General features: G+C 33.7%; 1 long non-coding RNA gene across 1 annotated transcript in view; it reads right to left on the reverse strand.

Moving 5' to 3' along the window:
* Positions 1 to 1,160: 1,160 nt before the first annotated feature.
* LOC149743923 (uncharacterized) overlaps positions 1,161 to 21,074 on the reverse strand; it is a 29,030-nt gene continuing 9,116 nt past the window's right edge. Inside the window, exon 2 of the long non-coding RNA XR_016391672.1 lies at positions 1,161 to 20,748. This is a non-coding gene — a long non-coding RNA (uncharacterized LOC149743923). The remainder of the gene's footprint in view (positions 20,749 to 21,074) is intronic.

Genomic DNA, 21,074 nt, shown 5'->3' on the forward strand with positions numbered 1-21,074 from the left:
TAAACAGATGGAGAAATATACCATGTTCTTGGATTGGAAGAATCAATATTGTGAAAATGACTATATTACCCAAAGCAAGCTACAGATTCAATGCAATCCCTATCAAACTACCACTGGCATTCTTCACAGAATTAGAATAAAAAATTTTACAATTCGTATGGAAACACAAAAGACACTGAATAGTCAAAGTAATCTTGAGAAAGAAAAGCAGGCCAGAGGAATAAGCCTTCCCAACTTCAAACTATACTACAAATCTACAATAATCAAGACAGTATGGTACTGGCACAAAAACAGAAATATAGATCAATGGTACAGGGTAGAAAGCCCAGAGATCAACCCATGCACATATGGTCACATAATTTATGACAAAGGAGGCAAGAACATACAGTGGAGAAAAGATAGCCTCTTCAATAAGTGGTGCTGGGGAAACTGGACAGCTACATGTAAAAGAATGAAATGAGAACACTCCCTAACACCATACACAAAAATAAACTCCAAATGGATTAAAGACCTAAATGTAAGACCAGATACTATAAAACTCTTAGAGGAAAACACAGGAAAAACACTCTTTGACATAAGCTACAGCAAGATCTTTTTTGACCCACCTCCTAGAGTAATGAAAATAAAAATAAACAAATGGGACTTAATGAAACTTAAAAGCTTTTGCACAGCAAAGGAAACCATAAACAAGATGAAAAGACAACCTTCAGGATGGGAGAAAATATTTGCAAATGAAACAATGGACAGAGGATTAATCTCCAATATATGCAAACAGCTCATGGAGCTCAATATCATAAAAACAATCAATCCAGTTAAAAAATGGCCAGAAGACCTAAATAGACATTCATTTCTTTTCTTAAAAGCAGGAGATGAAATTCCCATGTAAAAAATGTCCTCCCTCATACCAGAAGAAAAACAACGTTCTTAACATCATGGATAAAAAGTTGAAGCCCAGAGAATGTTACACAAAGAATTCTATACAAAAAGACCCTTTAAAAATTGCTTCTCTTCCTTCTTCCTTCTGATTATTCAGGCTGGTATGTGCATGAGAGCTTTCCCTTCTAAACTTCCTGATAATGTTTTAAATGAAGTTGTCTTTTATTTATTTTCACACCTTATAAAATTTAGTATAGTATAGAGTAGATTAAAATATTAGAATAAAGGAATGTAAAATAAATAATTCTTTTCCCTGTTTTCTTCACAATGTCTATTTTAGACTGTTCCTAGTCTAGTCTTGCTTTTATTCAAGACAGAGTCAACTTTAGATAATTCCACCGACATACCACATATTTGTTTTCTTCTTGAACGTAAGCTCTCCCATGTTTCTGCTTTTTTGGGGTATTCACTTTTCTTCTGTAATGCCCTCGTGCATGTGATATTAAAAATTAATAAACTTATGTATCTTTTCTCCTGTTAGTCTGCCTCTTATCAGTTTATTTCATAGAGACAGCTGTTGAACCTAGGAGGGTAGAAAGAAAGTCTTTCCTCCCCTACATCAGCTAGGGCTGCCATAACAAAATACCACAGAATGGTAGCTTAAACAACAGGAATTTATTTTCTCAGAGTTCAGAAAGCTGAAAGACCACAGTCAAGGTGCTGACAGCATTGGTGTCTCTCCTTGGCGTGAAGACAGCCACCTCCTTGCTGTGTCCTCACATAGCCTTTTCTTTGTATGCCTGTACCCCTGGAGTCTCTTCCTCTTCTAATAAGGACATAGTCTTATTAGATTAGGGCCCCACCCTTATGATCTCTTTTAACCTTAATTACCTCTTTAAAGACACTATTCCAAATAGTCTCACATTCTACGGTACTAGGGATTAGGGTTTCAACATATGAATTTGGGGGGGGGGACATAATTCAGATCATAACAATACATTATAAAGAAATGGACAAAGAAGGACAGTAATGAACTCGGAAAGTTAGGGAGTGATAATCCATATAAAATGGGAAAGATGTATAGGAATATAAGAATGATATTATTTTACACAGTTTGGTTATAATGTTTTCTGTTTTGCCAAGGTGGGTATGTGTGTGTATACATGTCCATGTCCTTTGCTTTTTTTTTTTTTTTTTTTTTTTTGCGGTACGCGGGCCTCTCACTGTTGTGGCCTCTCCCATTGTGGAGCACAGGCTCCAGACGCGCAGGCTCAGCAGCCATGGCTCACGGGCCCAGCCGCTCCGCGGCATGTGGGATCTTCCCGCACCGGGGCACGAACCCGTGTCCCCTGCCTCGGCAGGCGGACTCTCAACCACTGCGCCACCAGGGAAGCCCCCTTTGCATTATTTTTAAAATCAGAAACAAGAGCTGAATTTTTATCGAATGACTTTTCATTCATGTAATATGAGGTTTTATTCTAGATTGCCTATTTTCTTAGTAGTTATAGATATAAATTTAACTATTCACTGAATTTCATTTAATATTTCACTCAACATGTCCTCATCTGTATTTATAGGTGTTTTCATTTTTATAATTTTTGGTTTTATTTTTATGATAAATACTACTTCACAAAATAAATCATTTTCCATCTGCTATTATCAAAAATAGTTTACACAAAATGACAATTGCTTCCTTTACCTATTACTGCATCACAAATCTCCACAGCCTGAAGTGACTTAGAACAACAATTTACTATTTCTCATAATGCTGTGGGTTGTCAGTATGGATAGGTCTTCTGTGGGTCATGCCTGATGTTGCTCATATGGCCATAGTCGCATGATGACTTCACTAGGATTGGAGTGTCTCAGATGGCCTGATTCACAGGTCTGGCAGTTGAGACTGACTGTTGGCTGTGGTACCTCTGTTCATCTCCATCTTCCAGGAGGCTCTTCAGTTCATCTCCAGATGAATTCTGTTTTCTGCCAGGCACTTAGTGACAAATACAATTCTTTGCCTTCTCTCAAAAAACTTACAGTCCAGTTTGGGATAATTATATGTATTTAGATAAATTGTTTTATATGTTATGATAGAAGAATGCATGGTAATATTTTAGCGAAGATAGGAATTTATTTTTTAACTGTTTCACAAAGAAGACACATTTAAAGTGAATTATGAATAATGAGTAGGTTTCCAACAAAGAAACAATGGGCATAAAATTAGTTTTTTTACTTCTTTCCTCTTAAATTTTAGCTTTTCTTGTCATTCTATCATTGGCCTACTTATTTCTACTTCTGAATTCCTTATAATAGGAGCAATTATTGGAATTCAAAACTATAAACCACTGCTAAATGCTAATTATATATATATATACAGACATATAAACAGGTGAATTTATAGACAGAGAGATTTTTTTCCAGCCAGGACCTGCCTATTAAATATAGGTACAATGATATCTATACCAAATCAAACTCCAGAATGTAATAACCTCCACTAGATTTCTGTAAACTTTAGAGGACTTACACAGTGAATAACCTTACTTGCACTAACTTATTCTTTTCTGTTACTTTCTTACTATCTGATATGTATTTTTTTGTTTTTTTGTTTTAATTATCGATGTCTGGGGGTCAACCCATCTTGAGCCTTTTATTTAAAAGAATCATTGTTCAATTAATTTCCATAAGTTTGTATTTAGCTTAATATTATATCAAGTTATTAATACCTAATCATGGTTTTGAATACTAAACAAAGTATTTCAGGTAATAAGTAAACTTTAAAAGTTGCCAGATGCACAGTCAATATGATTAAATTAAGTATATTTCTGAATAGTAGCATCAAACAATTTAGAAGTAAAATTTTAAATACCATTAATAACATCAAAAATATAAAATCAGCAGAATACATTTCAGAAGATTTCTAAAACCTACAATAAAGGGTACAAACATTGCTGTAAAAACATTAAAGAAGTTCTAAATAATTGAACAGATACCAAATTTGTGAAAACATTGTAAAAGTATCAATTTTCCTCATATTCTTATATAGTCACTAAAATCTCAATGAAAATGTCTAAGATTTTTTTAACTTTTGTAGAAAGTGAGAAGGTGATTCTAAGATTTAGTTTGAAATGCAAAGAACCTACTGTAGTCAATATATTCTTGAGGAAGAATAAAATTGGAGGACATACATCCCAGATTTGACAAATTACTGAAAAAGCTAGTTATTAGCATCATAGTGTACTGGCATAAGAATAGACAAACAATATCAATAGTACTAAAATAGATCCATATATTTGGGCACTTGACTTATATCGAAGATTAAAGAGGTGAAATTATGTTGAAGCAATAAATTAATGAAAGATAATTGAATCAAGTAATTTTATCTCTATAATGGTAAAAAATAAATAAAACTTGACAACTATCTTATACCATTCAATGAAATTGACAAAACTTAGTTCATAGGCATAACTGTGAAAAGAAATCTAAAGTCTCTATAAGAAAACACAGAGGGATATCTATATGACCCTGCAATAGGTAAAGATCTCTAATATAGGAATCAAAAACACTGAAGAACTAGTCCTAAAACAAAAAATTAAAAATTGGCTTTATAATAAAGATTTTTTCCTTTGCCAATAAACCTCATGAAGAAAGTGAAAACACCAAAGAAATAGTAGAAGAAAATATATATTTGTTATATGTATGTGCTGTAGGACTCATATTCAGAATATAGAAAAGACTTCTCCAAATCAATAAGGAAAAAAATAAAAATAATGGGAAATGTCCCTTGAAAAGAATTTTCATATAAATTATATTTAAATAGCTAATAAGCGTAATAAATATAGTCAACATCACTATTCATCAGGAAAACACAAATTAAAAATACAAAGAAATACTGTTACATAAATACAAATTAAAAGTACAAATAAATACAGCTACTAGGACAACTATAATTAACTAAGAAAGAAACTACCAAATGTGTGGAATAGGTGGAAAAATTGAATACATGGCTGGTAGGGATGTAAAATTATAAAACTGCTTCAGGATAGCTGGCCATTTCCATTATTTCCACTCCTAAATGTATACACAAGAGAAGTGAGTCCACACAAAGACAAAAATATTGATAACATATTTATTCATAATAATAAGCATCTGGGAAAAACCCATATGCTTAACAATAGAGAATGGGTAAATTGTGGTAAATCTTATGAAGGAATATTACAGAGAAGTACAAAAGAATACACTTCGAATATATACAACATGAATAAACCTAACAGACATAGTACTGAGTGAAATCAACTCAAGACAAAAGTAGTAACTGCTATATGATTCCATTTATGGCAAGTTCTAGGATAATCAAATCTAATTGATGAGGAGAGAATTCAGAATAGTAGTTAAATCTAGGGGCTAGTTTAGACTGAGAAAGGGCAGGGAAGTGCCTTCATGGGTGCTGAAACAGTTCTGTATCTTGTTCTGGGTTGTGATTACATGGGAGAATACACATGTAAACATCATCATGCTGTATTTGTAGATTTAGTTCACTTCATTCATTTTACCATATGTATTTTGCCCCTTGATTTTCATAAGACAAGTAAATACTTACATATGTGGAAAATGTATCTCAGGCAACTACTGTTATAAACAAACTCATTTTTTCCCCGAAGAAATGTAATTTTCAAAATGAAGAAATAGTCTGATTTCTTCATTATCAAAACAATAAATCCTTATTCTTGTCCCTAACAATTGATATAAAATTTGTTCATCTTGTTGCTAATAATCAATTTGGAGATAATATTATATAATAGAAATGGTATCGTGTATAGTCTCCTAGAGAATTTGCTATATGAATGCTGGCAGAAGGGTGGACTTAAGTATGTTAAAAATATGAAGAAAATAATCAAGAGTATTTCCACAATGATATTTGAACACTAAAGAGTAGCCAGATGATCTAGAACTTTAAGTAGTTATGCCAATTCAAAGTTATGTTCAAAGAGAAATACACAGTTAAGCAAGTCAAGTTCATTATCAGAAAACAGCCTGTCTGTTCAGACATAGCATGTAGTTTCACACATTTCTGTTTCACCTTTTGAAAATTTCAGTCATTAATAGAGTCTTCTCAAAAAGCTTTAATCCATTGTGAGATTCTTTTCCTGATAAAAAGAGTATCATAATTACAAACTTTGATGTGGAAATTAAAAAAGCACATGGCAGACATAGTTCCAAAGTGTGTCTTCTAATTAGTCATTAGGGATGTTTTGGCTAATATTTCCTCACTAATGGCCTGTCTTTCTACAAAGTTTCAGACTTTATGGAAGGAACTCTTCCCCATAATGAGAACCTGCCAGCACATTAGTAGTATTTACCCTATCCTTTTAGAAATTCATAATTAATACATATATTGTCCTCTACATTTAATTGTTTCATTCTTTATGTAATATTAAAGAAACCCAAAGGATAATTATTTTACTTATAATTTTTTAAAATAGGGAAACTGAGGGTCACAGAGGTCAAAAGTTCAGGATTACAGTTAATAGGAAGTGGCAGTAAGGCTTGAAATCGTTTAGATTATGTTTCCAGAAGCTAAGTTTTATGGGAATGAGAAGATATTGTTGCTAAATTTTCTCAAATCATTATGGAATGTTAAAAGACAGTCTTATATATCAATTTTCCACCATAAGCCTGTGAATCAGTTCTCACCATGCTGAGCAAAAGAATTGATTTAGGGTCAAAAGTCACAGATTGGATGTGACCTATATTTTTCATTTGAGTTCTTTAGTTACTGTCTCATTTATTGTGATCATCTACCATGAAAGATATTAAATTTGTTCTTGAAGTACTAACGATAACCCCTGAAAGGTGCTGTTATAATTTAAGCAGTGTTTTAATATTCATAGAAGGAATAAGTGATATGTAGCAAGAGAAGAAAGGCACCTTCGCTGTGAAGGATCTTACTTATTGTCTCAAATTACATTATTTAAGAGACAAGACTATAAATCACACAGAGGGAGGCTAATGAAATTTACCAATCCACATTTTTTTTGGAGCACTTGACTTAACTATATTGAGGTTAATTCTGAAATAAAAAGAATTTACTATCTAGTACACCGATTAATAAAAAAAATCACAGTCTAATGATGACAATTAAATACTGAATGCAAAAAGAAGAAATACAGTGTTATTTTGAGTAAGGTGATAGAGGTGTTAAGAAAAAATCAAATGGAAAGAATTAATGATTTTTTACTGTTCTGTAACACTGAAATTGTGCTAAGTGCTTAAATACCAACATTAACAAAGTTTTCTTTCACCAAATTAAAGATTTTCAAAGATACTGATAGTGACAAAATACTAAAATAATAATAGTAATAATAATGATCTTAATATTATTTCAATGTCAAATAAAACACAATATTATTCATTTAAAATCATGCTCAACTACTAATGTATGTTCTATTCTCCATGTTTCTATATCTTATTACCTGAACATGAAATAAACATTTAATATTTAATACAAGACAAAAATTGGTATTTTGGACTTAAGGAACAAAAGCTAAGACATGGAAATTTAAAACCGTGTATACTATTAGAACTTAGTATTAAGACATTAATTGATTTGACTTTATTTATATGATTTTTTTATTTCCAAAAAGCCAAAAATTAAATTAAGAAAATATTTTAATTGAATGTAATCATAAATACATATGAATATATTGAATTATTTATAACTTGAATTGAAAGTTAGGAACATCATAAATTACTTAAATATATATTCATGTCTGTCTGAATGAGCTTTTGCAAAAAATTATACTTCATGGATTTAGCTGTATTATTTTCTTAAAGGGGTTTATTTTTAAAAACGTATTTTCACAGTGCTTGAATTTTCTCTCCAATTGTTTTACATCTATCTCATTTATCTTGAAGAATATTGGGAACAAGTCAAAACTGGAAATGCTTTATACTTTTTCATTACACATTTATATTTAACCTTATACATTATTCACTAATTCTACGCAATAAAGTCTATTAAAGTGACATGAACAGGGTACAAACATCTGTCAACTTACTTGGGTGATAGATATCATTCCTGCACTACTGCTGGGAGCTTTTATATCCCAGCCCTTCTAAATCAATCTCTCTCTCAACTCTCTCTCTTTCATTCTCTTTTGCACATATAACACATAAAATTCTTAATCTTCCCTTCCATTCACACATAAACTAAATTTGATCAACAAACCTAGTTGTACCTTTTGTATATTAAAAAAAAATCTTAATAAGATCATTTTATTGGCATGTGCTTTCATAAGCTTAACCTTAATTTTCATGAAGCAAATTTTAAAATGTAAAACGAATTTTAAAAACTCAAAAATGGGAAAATATAAGAACTTTCTCTAAAGGGATCTGCTTATTTTGTTAATAACTGGATCTTTGTAATAGCTGTTTAATCTTCTGCTAAGCACTTATTATGATTTGTATTTACTTACCTTTAATATTGTTTTTCCTATTTTCTCCCAGAATTGTGAGCTCAATGAGAGCAGGAATTTTTTTTTTTGGCTTTTTAATCACCATAATTCCATTATCTAGAACAGTGATTGACAAATAGTAGGCACTTTGGAAATCATTGACCAGATAACAGGAAATAGCTAATAATTATTTGTTGGATAATAAGTAAACACACAAATAAACCTAAAATTAGAACTGGAATTCCTACTAAAATATAATCTATAGAAACTAAGGAACTCTCTTTTGAAAATTGTCTTGAGTAACATTGAAAATTTAGAATTTGAAAGACCTATCTTTTTTTTCTGTCATTACAAATCTGAATTGATATTCTGAAATAAATATGGATCTATCATTTACATATTCTTAAACTTGCTGAAGTTAATTTAAAGAGCTTTCTGTGTTTTGCTCTAATTTGAAATGAATCATGCTACTGGAAATAACCAATAATCTTTATTAAAATAAAATTATTTAAATTAAATTTCTATTGTTTCATTACTTATGTTTGTAAATAATAATTGTGAGTAAAATCACATGCAAATTTATTATGTCAATAAAAATTCCATTCTTCTTAGACAAAGAATAGAAAAGTATCTAGATTGAAAATTCACTGAATTGAGACTTATAACAAGGATTAATGTTTTACTTCTGCATTTCCAATGTTTTATGCTCCTTCTAATACTAAATTAGAGTGACTGGAGTATTAAACTACCAATTGGGACACCTTAATTCCAGCTATAAATTCCCACAATTTATTCACAAATCTGTAACAGAAATAAACAAAAAAAGTTCTCCTCCCTAAAAATAAAAAATGGAAAGATACTATAGTAGCTATGAATATACGTATTATTAAGTTACATTTTATTTTATCAATACTATAGTATATATCATTTGACATTAATATGCTATATTTATAATGACATTGTTTTACAACATTCTTAAAATATAGGGTTTCATTTTTTCATTTCCTTATTCTTAATCATCAATAAGGTATTAAATTAGATGCTGGAGTAAAATGTCAAAAAATCCTAAACACTTTAGAAGGAGATAATTTTGTTATAGTTGCAAAACTAGTCTCTTTAATGCATCATATTAGGTTCTGACATTTCAATCTATTACAAGAATCCTTTGTTGACTGGATTTATCTCTTTAAATCCAATTTATCTCCACCTAAGTGCTACTTTTCTTGACACATAACATGATTTACCTGGATATTAGAGATAAAGTCTAATAATATTTCATCACTTGCTTAAATATTTGCTACATGATATTAAATTTTCCTTTATTACTTTGGAAAAAAATATTATATACAAATTTTATACTGAGTGAGTAAGGAAAAGATACATAGTAAGTACCTAATATATTTCCCATTCCCTTCATATTTTAAAAATTTAATTACCCTCCTCACTAAGTTTCTCAAAAATCACATGGTTCAATTTAGTACTATCAAGTTTTCACTTTTCAAAATACAGAACATTATTTAAGTAATCACCAAAAGAAGGAAGAAGTAAAAATAGAAACTATTAAAAGTATTTGTCTCTAGGAAATTGGGCTACTTTCAGGGAATGGTGAAGTAGGGGATTATTGCTTTCATTATAAATTGATTTTGGCCTTATAACTTAAAATATCTGGTACAAATTCTATTTACAATAACAATTATAAAAATACTAATTCTCAAATATCTGGAATTCAAAAGCATTTTTAAATTTTGTAGTATGTGGCTCATGGAAACAGACTATGAAAAACATGTGCAAAAAATAAAATGGACAGAATTCTTTTAGAAAGGCATAAATGCTAAGAAAGCAACAAAATAGCACATATTCCTGAGAGTGATAAAGGATCAGGAGTTCGATGGTCAAGAAAAACTGAACAACAATTCTCTATTTTCTCCTTCCCCTGGCCTTTGGTAACCACAATTCTACTCTCTACTTTTATGAGTTTGACTATTTTAGGTACCTTATATAAGTAGAATCATGCAGTATTTGTCCTTCTGTGACCAGCTTACCTCACTTACCATAATGTCCTCCAGGTTCATTCATGCTGTCACATATGGCAGAATTTCCTTCTTTTTTAAGCCTGAATAGTTTGATTCATGCAAGATGAATAAGTTCTAGAGATGTGTTGTACAACAAGTTGCCTATAGTTCGCAATACTCTCTTGTGCACTTAAAAATTTGTTAAGTGGGTAGATCTCACGTTAAGTGTCCTTACCACACTTAAAAAAAAAAAAAAAAGGGCTCCCCTGGTGGCGCAGTGGTTGAGAGTCCACCTGCCGATGCAGGGGACACAGATTCGTGTCCCGGTCCGGGAAGATCCCACATGCCGCGAAGCGGCTGGGCCCGTGAGCCCTGGCTGCTGAGCCTGTGCGTCTGGAGCCTGTGCTCTGCAACGGGAGAGGCCACAACAGTGAGAGGCCCGCGTACCGCAAAAAAAAAAAAAAGAAAGAAAAGAAAAGATGTGTTGGAAAGGTGAAAAGGAACAGATACATAAATGAGGGAGTCAGCCTTCAGAAGATCTGGTGGCAGAATATTCCATAAGAAGGAAAGGGAAAATATACCTTTAAAGTGGAATAATAAAAAGACAAGTGACTATAGGAAAAGGGGAAATGAAAGTGAGAACAGAGAAGTAAACCAGGTCGGACTGGGCCTTGGAAGACGTGTTTAAAATTTAATCTCTTCGAGAATTCTAATAGGGTTCTAATTCCAATGGGAGTTCACTGTAGTGTTTGAAAATGAGAATGATGTTACCTAATACATATATTAAAACTACAAAAATATTCTCAAAAAAAATGAAGAAAAATTCTAGAGGAAAAAAGTTGTACATGGACATGTGATTGATTACTTCATGGGTCTTTATAGATTTCACCAGCCAGAAATTTTCAAGGATGCTCTATAAATGGGGTTCAATTAATTATGTCTTTTCTGTCTTGGATGGTGTCCTTGGTTGATCATCTTATTCCTGGATGGTGACATTGAATTCCTAAATAAAGTCTGTCACTCTATTAAGGGCATTTAGTTATTGTCAAAGTAATTGTGAATAATTCCTCACATCTAACCCAAGCTCCAAGAAAGTTTCTAGATAAAACAAAAAATATCTGAGTTCAGAGCTGCTTTCCAGGCCATTAAAAAAAACCCATGAATCATTAATATAATTTTTTCTAAGATTCCCTCAGAGATAAATGGCACATAGTCAATTGTTCGAAATGACATAAACCTAACTAAGAAAATAGAAGAAAGAATTTGAGAAACGACTTGAGTTGAGAGTCAGGGGCTAAATAGCAGAATAACACTTTGGAAGCCAACTGTAGAGCTGTAGATGCAAATGATGGAGAATAATCTCAAGGCTGAACTAAGAGATTTGAAAATCGCTCCCAAGATAGAAGGGTACATTCCTTCTGTCATGTTTTCTGCTTCCTGTTCATAGTAAATTGTGAAGAGAGAGAGAGAAGAGGGGAGAGAGAAAGAAAGAAAGAAAGAAAGAAAGAAAGGGGAAGGGGAAGGGGAAGAATGGGAAGGGATGGGAAGGAGGAAGGAGGGAAGGAAGGAAGGAAGGGAAGGCGGAAGTTAAAAAAAGAAAATTAAATAAAGAGAAAATGGGCACAGTATTTTTCTTCAAGAATTAGTCTTCCTGATTAAAGGAAAATTTTAAAGTATGTATTTAAGATTTATCCTAAGATAAGAACAGTGCAATTACCTGGAAGTATAAGGTTTTGGACTAAATATTTGAATTTTTTACTTTTCTGTAAGTTCTTGAAAGGTTTCACCTCACTTCTATTCATATACTAATACTAACGCCAATTCATGCTAATTAAAAAGAACAACAGTAAATAGAGTAAAAGTGAGTTTCACCAGAACTTTAACTAAAATTAGGATGTAAGCTCATAAGTTACAATGTAGATATTTGTCTATGATATCACTATCTGAAGTTTTACTGCTGAATATGTGTGCTTTAAACTGACTATAACTCTACTAAAAAAAAATAATTGGAGGCTTGGGTTTGTGAAATCTCCCACAAAGAGAATACTCTGATGCTTTCATAAATTTTCATTATCTGCTCCTTCACGCTGTTCTGTTCTACCTGGCTGTCTCCAACCATGATACAATTTTTGAGGGCCAGTTTAAAATGCATCTCCCATGTAGTAATCATTTAGTTCCATTGCTTTCATAGTAGACAACTATAAATTAATATACCCTCTTTCCTTAAATATATTTATGCCATTTTACCTCATACTGTAATCATCTTTGGCATGTTTTTCTAAACCTCACCTTCCTTCCTGGTGCACACTGATCTGAACCAGGTCAAATAACAAGGTTCTTTGTGGTAGATGTTACCACTGATATAGTTGGATGAAAGCTGTAGGTTTCCTCTCTCCCCTAAACATTACCAGGTGGATGCTAAAATTAAAGCAAGTACGAGAAAAAAATCCACCACCACACACACCTATATTTATGAGTAAAAAGACACAAAAACTTGTACAATCTTTTCTTAAAGATCCAGTAAATTCCTAGCTTTCTAGCCTTTATCCACCTTCATACAACTTATGTAGGGTTTGTTTCTGACAGAAGTAAAATTATTTTAGTGTAAGATGAAATTAATTTCAAGTGGAAAAATCCTCTGAATCTAAGCCCTAGGACAATAACACCACTCAAAAGTGTGTATTATATTAGGTTTTTCTGTAAATTCAAAGTCAGAGATGTTGTTATAATATTTCTAAGAAATCAATATATCTTGAACATCACTTATTAAAACAAGTAAAAAAAGTATTTCTTGTAAAATTTTATTCTGATTAATAAATCTCTAATATTCATCTAGGAAATCTAGAATTTCTAAAGCATAGATACAACTGACACTTTTCCTCTCTTCCTCTCTGCCCCTCACCCCACACTCACATCCAGCTTTCATTCTTGAATAGGACACTTAAAAGTAATACATCTTGCATGTTGATTAAAATTCACTAAGAGATTTATCTATAATTTTAATTGCATTTCTGCTAGAATACTTGGAAATAAATTTTAGATAGCATATTTCACAAACATCATATTTAAAATTTCTTCAAGTCAGTATTGTACAAATTTATGATTGTAAAATCCTACAATTTTAGGATTGTATTAGTTTACAAAATATTTGTTGTCTCTTCACTATGAGAGGACTTACATTCCTATCTCATTAACTCCAGGCTTGACTATTGTACTTACACTGAATTTGACCAATAAAATATGAACAGAAGAGGGATGAGGCACTTCCAAGGAAAATCTTTAAGAACCTTTGATGGTTCCATCATTTTATCTTTTCCATTTCCCATGAAAACAGAAATATATTTAACTGGGACTGGTCATCTAGCTCAGTTCCTTTAATAAAAATGAGAAGCACATCCACAGACAAACCATCATGAACATGTCACAATAATAGGAAATGCATCATTTTTATTTCCTTTTTTGTATGTGTCCCTGAAACTTTGTGGTTTATAACTTAAGCATAACTTAGCTAAGGCTGACCAATGTGAGTACACAATTTTTTGTTTATTTGTTTGTTTTGCATATATATTGTTCCAAAAAAGAGCAATGTTATTTTTCAAATTTTAGGTGCTTAATAATTATTTTTCCTATGACTGAATTTTGCTGTCATGTATTAAGTATAAACTTGCCATAGAATATTTAGATATATTGTTTTTCTCTATTTTGGTATTTAGGTTAAAACACAGTTACTCACATCTCTCAAACCTTATTATATCCCTAAGGAGTGTGTGGATGCATAGATAGATAGAGCAGCTCTAATTTGAAAATTGAATCAAAATCTCTGAAAGAGGGACCAGATATTTGCATATTCATCAACCTTACTCAGATAAGTATAATGCACACCGAAGTTGTAGAACTGTTGTTAAATGCGATGATACCTAAATCTTTTAACCATTCATAAACATAAAAATACAATATGTCAGAAATAATTTTAGTTACTTGCCATGAAAAGCAAAGAAAATTAAAATGTATATGCAATGTATAGGTGTTTTTTATTCAGAACTATTTATCAAATATATATAATTTTATGTAATTTTATACATAAATTTCAAAATTTATGCATTCTACATATAAAATTTTAGAATCTAAAATTAACGCATTTATCACTTGAATCTTTCAGAATTGTTTGTCAGAGTTTCTCTTCCATATCCTGTTTTTTCACTTGGAGTCATCTTCATTTCTTTCAACTAACAATTAAAGATTATTTAAGAACAAGATTTGTCTTCTCATTAGGGAGAAAAAATAAAGATTTATTAATTGCAAATTCCTCCTAATAGACATGTGGGGAAATTTACATTTTACAAGGAGATATCAATGTTTTTCCTTCTCTTTTTTACCTGTCCACGACTACTGTCCAAATAAGAATGACATATTAATTAAGCAAAATCAAGATGTTACCTATGAATCTCACATTTTGATAAAGATTGCTGTTCTTTTGATTACATTCCTCCTCAGCTTACCATTAACTTATCATTCACCTTCTCTCTTAACCAGATATGACATATTATGGAGATACTACTACAAAGAAATGATACAATTTAGAAGAAAATGCTGGATAGGTTTTAGGATAGGTTCTGCTGCTAACAAGAACAAAAATGTTATATACATTTGAAAAATTGTCAAAATAGCAAAAATTGTCAGGTCAAGATTTGAGTAAAATAAGAAAGCCACAGAGGTAACATACAAAAAGATAACATACAAAATATGCAGTAGAGTTTTAAAATTCTATTGAGACATATCACAAAACACTTTAGACCAAGGTTCCTCAACCTTGGCACTATTAACATTTTGGATCAAATAAGGTTTGGTTGATGGGAAGGTTGTCCTCTATATTGCAGGATAGTTCACAGCATCCTAGTTTCTACCTACTAAATGTCAATAGAAAAAATCCTGTTGTGACCAAAAAAAAAAAAAAAAAAATCCCATTGAGGGCAAATTAGCCCTCATTTAAGAACCAATGCTCTAGGTCAGTAAATAAAATTGAGGTTAAAAAAAATGTTTTTTAATTTCTGGAAATACATAACCTACAAAAATTGACACAAGAAGAAAATGAAAACTTAAACAATCCTTTACTCATAGTAACAAATTAAATAGTACTGAAGCCACTATCCTCATCCACAAAAATTCTCCCCCCCAAAATAATATTTCTAGATGGACCACTGCATAGAGGATTTCTACTGTGCCAACACAGCTAGGCTGATGCTGCCTTTTTACAGAATTCTCTTTCCTACATAATTACAGGTTAGCATGACCAAATGAAGCACTTTGCAAGAAATTTGGAAGGGAGAACTATGTAGCAGACACATTAATTTTACATTAGGAAGGTTTTTTGTTTGTTTCTGTTTCTTTGCTTTTATGGCTTCCAAATGGGCTGTGAAATTTGGAGCAAAAAAAATGATGAATTCACAACACTAATTTTCCTGCCCCAATCTCTTATAAGGGAGCTGACTACCATAAAATAAAACCTCATCTTCTATAGACATAGTGCTCATATTTATAAAAGTCATACCTGTGTCAAAGAGTGTTTTTCCTATGTTTTCCACTATGAGTTTTATAGTGTCTGGTCTTACATTTAGGTCTTTAATCCATTTGGAGTGTATTTTTGTGTATGGTGTTAGGTAGTGTTCTCATTTCATTCTTTTACATGTAGCTGTCCAGTTTTCCCAGCACCACTTATTGAAGAGGCTGTCTTTTCTCCATTGTATGTTCTTGCCTCCTTTGTCATAAATTAGGCAACCATATGTGTGTGGGTCTATCTCTGGTCTTTCTATCTTGTTCCATTGATCTATATTTCTGTTTTTGTGCCAGCACCATATTGTCTTGATTACTGTAGCTTTGTAGTATCGTTTGAAGTTGTGGAGCCTGATTCCTCCAGCTCCACTTTTCTTTGCAGTATTATTTTGGCTATTCAGGGTCTTTTGTATTCCCATATGAATGTGGTACTGATGAACATAGTGGCAGGGCAGGAATGTAGATATAGGGAATGGAGTTGAAGACACGGGGTGGAGGGGCAAGCTGGGGTGAAGTAAGAGTAGCATTGACATATATACACTACCAAATGGTAAATATTTAGCTAGTGGGAAGCAGCAGCATAGCACAGGGAGATCAGCTCGGTACTTTGTGATGACCTAGAGGGGTGGAATAGAGAGGATGGGAGGGAGGCTCAAGAGGGAGGAGATATGGGGATATATGTATGTATATGGCTGATTCACTTTGTTGTACAACAGAAACTAACACAGTATTGTGAAGCAATTATACTCCAATAAAGATCTATAAAAAATCATACCTAAATTATAAGATTACAGAATTGGATTCTCAAGCTTGCAAGGCTTTTTATGACAAATTTAGGGTATTGATTGGGAAGGATTGGGGTCCTAAATATTAGGATAGAGGCATATGGAAAAATTCCAAATAAGATTGGAAAGTTGAACTTTTAAACTCTGCTAAACTGCCTTTCTTTTAGAATTATCTCTTCAACCTCTTGTTTTAAAGACGTTAGTTTCCTCTTGTTTGAAGAAACTATAATTTCCTCCCCACTGAGACAGTTCTCTTGCAAGAAGAGACTGCTAATCCTCTCCATATCCTATCTCCAACAATTCTTAATGCTCCTACATCTATAACCAGAGTCAAGTTCCATCAGGGCCCAGAAGGTAATGTACAAAGTGTGACATGGAAAGTATTACACATACCAAAAATTTTTCACATATGATTTTAACATTCTACATTTACCAAAACCTAGGTAAACAAGTGAGAATTAATCCTAAGGTTTTTAGATTAAGGTAGAAGAAATACAAATTTGGCTCAGGCTGAGGAGAGCAATAAGGTCTCACTTAGCCAAGATTCTGGATTCAATATGTTAAATCAAGAAGATAGGAGTAGCTTTAACATTTTCCTTTGCAAATGACTAAAATCTGGGACCAAAAAGTGCTTACATTTAATTAAATTAAATGCTAGAAATTCCCTGTCATATTACTGAGGGATATAACCAAAGTCTTAGTGAGATCGGAACAGTAGAATGTATTTATGATGTCATATTTGTTTATTTATCTCCTAATGCACCCCTCAGGTGGATCAGAATACACTCTCTTCATTAAGTCTGGAAGAAATATATTCATGGGGAGTCCACAGTGTCCTTAATGAGCTCCTTTGTGATTACATATTTTTTTCTTTTTAAATATATATTTACTTATTTAACTACATCGGGTCTTGGGTGGGGCAAGTGGGACCTTCGCTGCAACCTGAGGGATCTTTCATTGTGGTGCATGAGCTCCTCATTACGACGAGCAGGCTTCTCTCTAGTTGTGGTGCACAGGCTCCAGAGCACACAGGCTCAGTAGATGCGATGTGCAGGCTTCTCTCTAGTTGTGGCTCATGGGCTCCACAGTGCACAGGCTCTGTAGTTTGCAGCACGTGGGCTATCTAGTTGTGGTGCACGGGCTCCGGAGTGCACGGGCTCAGTAGTTGCGACACACCGGCTCAGCTGCCCTGTGGCATGTGGGATCTTAGTTCTCCAACCAGGGATGGAACTCGCGTCCCCTGCATTCTTAACCACTGGACCACCAGGGAAGTCCCTGTGATTACTTTCTATTGTTCAGAAATATAAGCAGAAACTACTGTCATGGATCTGGGCTCCCAGAAATCAATGGGGATAATGGAATTCCAGGGTGGCAGATGGCAAATAGAGGCACTTAATCTCCAGAGATAAAATAGTAATGGTAACTCCACTGCAGAGCAGAGCTGAAGCAGGAATCAGAATGTCTATGCTGCAAAGATTTTGGTGTTGAATAGTTCATCATTATGTACCTAGAACTAAAATAAATGAGTAGTCTGTTAAATTTGTAAAAGTAAAAATTCCCAAATGTGTTAACCGTGATCTGTTTTAGAACACAATACAGTCACAGACATCCCTCAACCAGTTTACAGTAACCAGAGTCATTTTAATGAAAAGAAGACTGAGTCCACTTGAGGAAAGACCTAGCTATATAGCCCAAAATGGATATTGTTAATATTTCTCCTAGCTTTTCCCTAAAGACCTGCAAATATTTACCATGGTTACTATGAACTGGTGAAGGTGAAATTATCAGACTTTTCAAGGGCATTTGACATTGACTCTGACCTCCCACTGATGCCTGGAGATAAAAATAGAACTGTAATGTACTAGTCAGAAGAGAGGCTTATGAAGGTCACATAATCAATGGAGTGTGTCCATTTCATAGTAGACCCAGTGGACACCTAAACCCACACCGTGACTATCTTCTGAGTTCCAAAATACATAATCAGATAGCACATGCTCATCAGCGGACTTGGTTCTTTAACCCGTGGAAAGGGCTTTGTTATGGTAGGGAAAGCCTAGTGAAAACCCCTAGATCTTCCTTTACACATAAAATATAAAACCGGAAACAACATCACATCCCAAGAGGGATTTCAGAGATTAACGTCACTATCAAGCCCCTAAAAATGCTGGAGTTTATTCCTACCACAGCTAATTCAACTTACCTATTTTGCTTGTGCAGAGGACAGATGTAAATAACCATTATGAAATGAGATTATTGAAAATATAATCATGCAGTGATTCCAATTGCATCTGCTAATCTAGATGTAGTTTCATTGCTGGAGCAAATCATTACATCTCCTGTCAACTGATAGGCAATGATAGATGTGGACAATGCTTTTCTTCTCTAAACTTTTGAGCAAAGAGGTAGTTTGCTTTCAGCAGGTAGAGCCAGAAACACAATTGTACTATTCTAGCTCAGGGGTATATTAACTGTTAAGCGTTCTGTCATAGTCTAGTCTGTAATGACCTGAAACACCTCTCAATTCAAAAGGATGTCATGTTTATACATTACATTTATGATGCGGTGATTTTGCATCTGATGAAGAGGAAGTATCAGCAACTCTAGAGACTTTGACATGCATGTTAGAATGTTAGGAAGTATCAGCAACTCTAGAGACTTTGACATGCACGTTAGAGACTTTGACATGCATGTTAGAAGTTAGTCTGTAATGACCTGAAACACCTCTCAATTCAAAAGGATGTCATGTTTATACATTACATTTATGATGCGGTGATTTTGCATCTGATGAAGAGGAAGTATCAGCAACTCTAGAGACTTTGACATGCATGACATGGTGGGGTGTTGCTTCATGTTTATGTCATGTTTATACATTACATTTATGATGCGGTGATTTTGCATCTGATGAAGAGGAAGTATCAGCAACTCTAGAGACTTTGACATGCATGTTAGAATTTGGGAATGCATCCCACAAAATTCAGGGACTTGCCACCTTGGTGACATTTCTAGGGGCTCCATCTCATAGGAATGTTGAAATATCCCTTCCAAGATGAGAGATAAATTGCTGCATCTTGTCCCTCTACTATTGAGAAAAGTTTTAACAGTCTATGGGTCTCTTTAGATTTGGAATGCCACATATATCTCACTTTGCTGTATTATTCTTACTCATTTATTTAGTATCCTGAAAAGCTGCCAGTTTTGAGTGAGACTAAGTTTCTGCAACATGTCCATCTGCCAAGAAAGCTGTTCTGCTTGGACCATATGACTCAACGGATCCAATTTTGTTTTAAGTGTTTATGGCAGAAAACAAATGTATTGAACCTTTTGCAGGCTGGTATAAATGATTCACAGAATGGAGTTTTGGAATTTTGGAGAAAGCTATAATAGTTCCTACATATAACTTTCCTTCTGAGACATCACTTCTTTTTGATACCTTGCCTTAGCAAAGATGAAGTGCTTTATTTAACACAGGGCAGCCAGTTATCATAAAGCCTGAGACGCCCATCATGAACTGGGTTTATCTCAAGGAAATCAATTGCTGCTAAGAAAGTACATGGATACAAAACTTCAAATTTACAAAGTTCTATACAGGATGGAGGCTGACTTTTGCAATACTTTAATTTTTTTTTTGGTTAAAGGAAAATAATTTTTATATTCAAATGCATATAAGTCTTAAGCAACTTACAGAATTTACTGTTGGAGTAAAAATGATTTTGGGAGCAAGACAAGCACCTCAAAGAGGAGAAGCAAAGATTAAAGAATTGGGGGCTTCCCTGGTGGCGCAGTGGTTGACAGTCCAACTGCCGATGCAGGGGACGCGGGTTCGTGCCCTGGTCCGGGAAGATCCCACATGCCGCGGAGCGCCTGGGGCCCGTGAGCCATGGCCGCTGAGCCTGCGCGTCCGGAGCCTGTGCTCCGCAACGGGAGAGGCCACAACAGTGAGAGGCCCGCGTACAGAAAAAAAAAAAAAAAAAAAAGAATTCAGAGCCGCTGTAATCAAGGCAGGCTCTGCCTCCCAGATACCCTGCTCCTGAGCTGTGTTCTTTCCCAACAAAGCCTGCTGCCTGACAGCACCAGACCCTGTGCAGAAAAAAAAAAAAATTGGTTTATTTGTTTTGTTTAAGTAAATCAATAAACGACAAATGGTCTTGAATAAGGAGGGAAGGGGGCAGGGCACAACCTTTAAAAGAATGATATAGCCATAGGACATGACAAAAACTGTTTAGAACCAACCTGGTCCAAGATGGCGGAAGATTTGACTCCCAGTGGACCTTGGGCTTCATTATATGCTCATTGTAATACATTAGCATGCTAAATGACACACCCACCAGCACCATGACAGTTACGAGGCTGACTATAAAAGACCAAAAAGTGGGCGGTGGCCCAATTCCTGGAAATCCCCATCC

This window comes from Delphinapterus leucas, unplaced genomic scaffold (genome assembly GCF_059928025.1).
Source record: "Delphinapterus leucas isolate spDelLeu-1000000601 "Yukka" unplaced genomic scaffold, BTC_Dleu_Yukka2 spDelLeu_asBTCV2_sq53, whole genome shotgun sequence".
Lineage (NCBI taxonomy): Eukaryota > Metazoa > Chordata > Mammalia > Artiodactyla > Monodontidae > Delphinapterus > Delphinapterus leucas.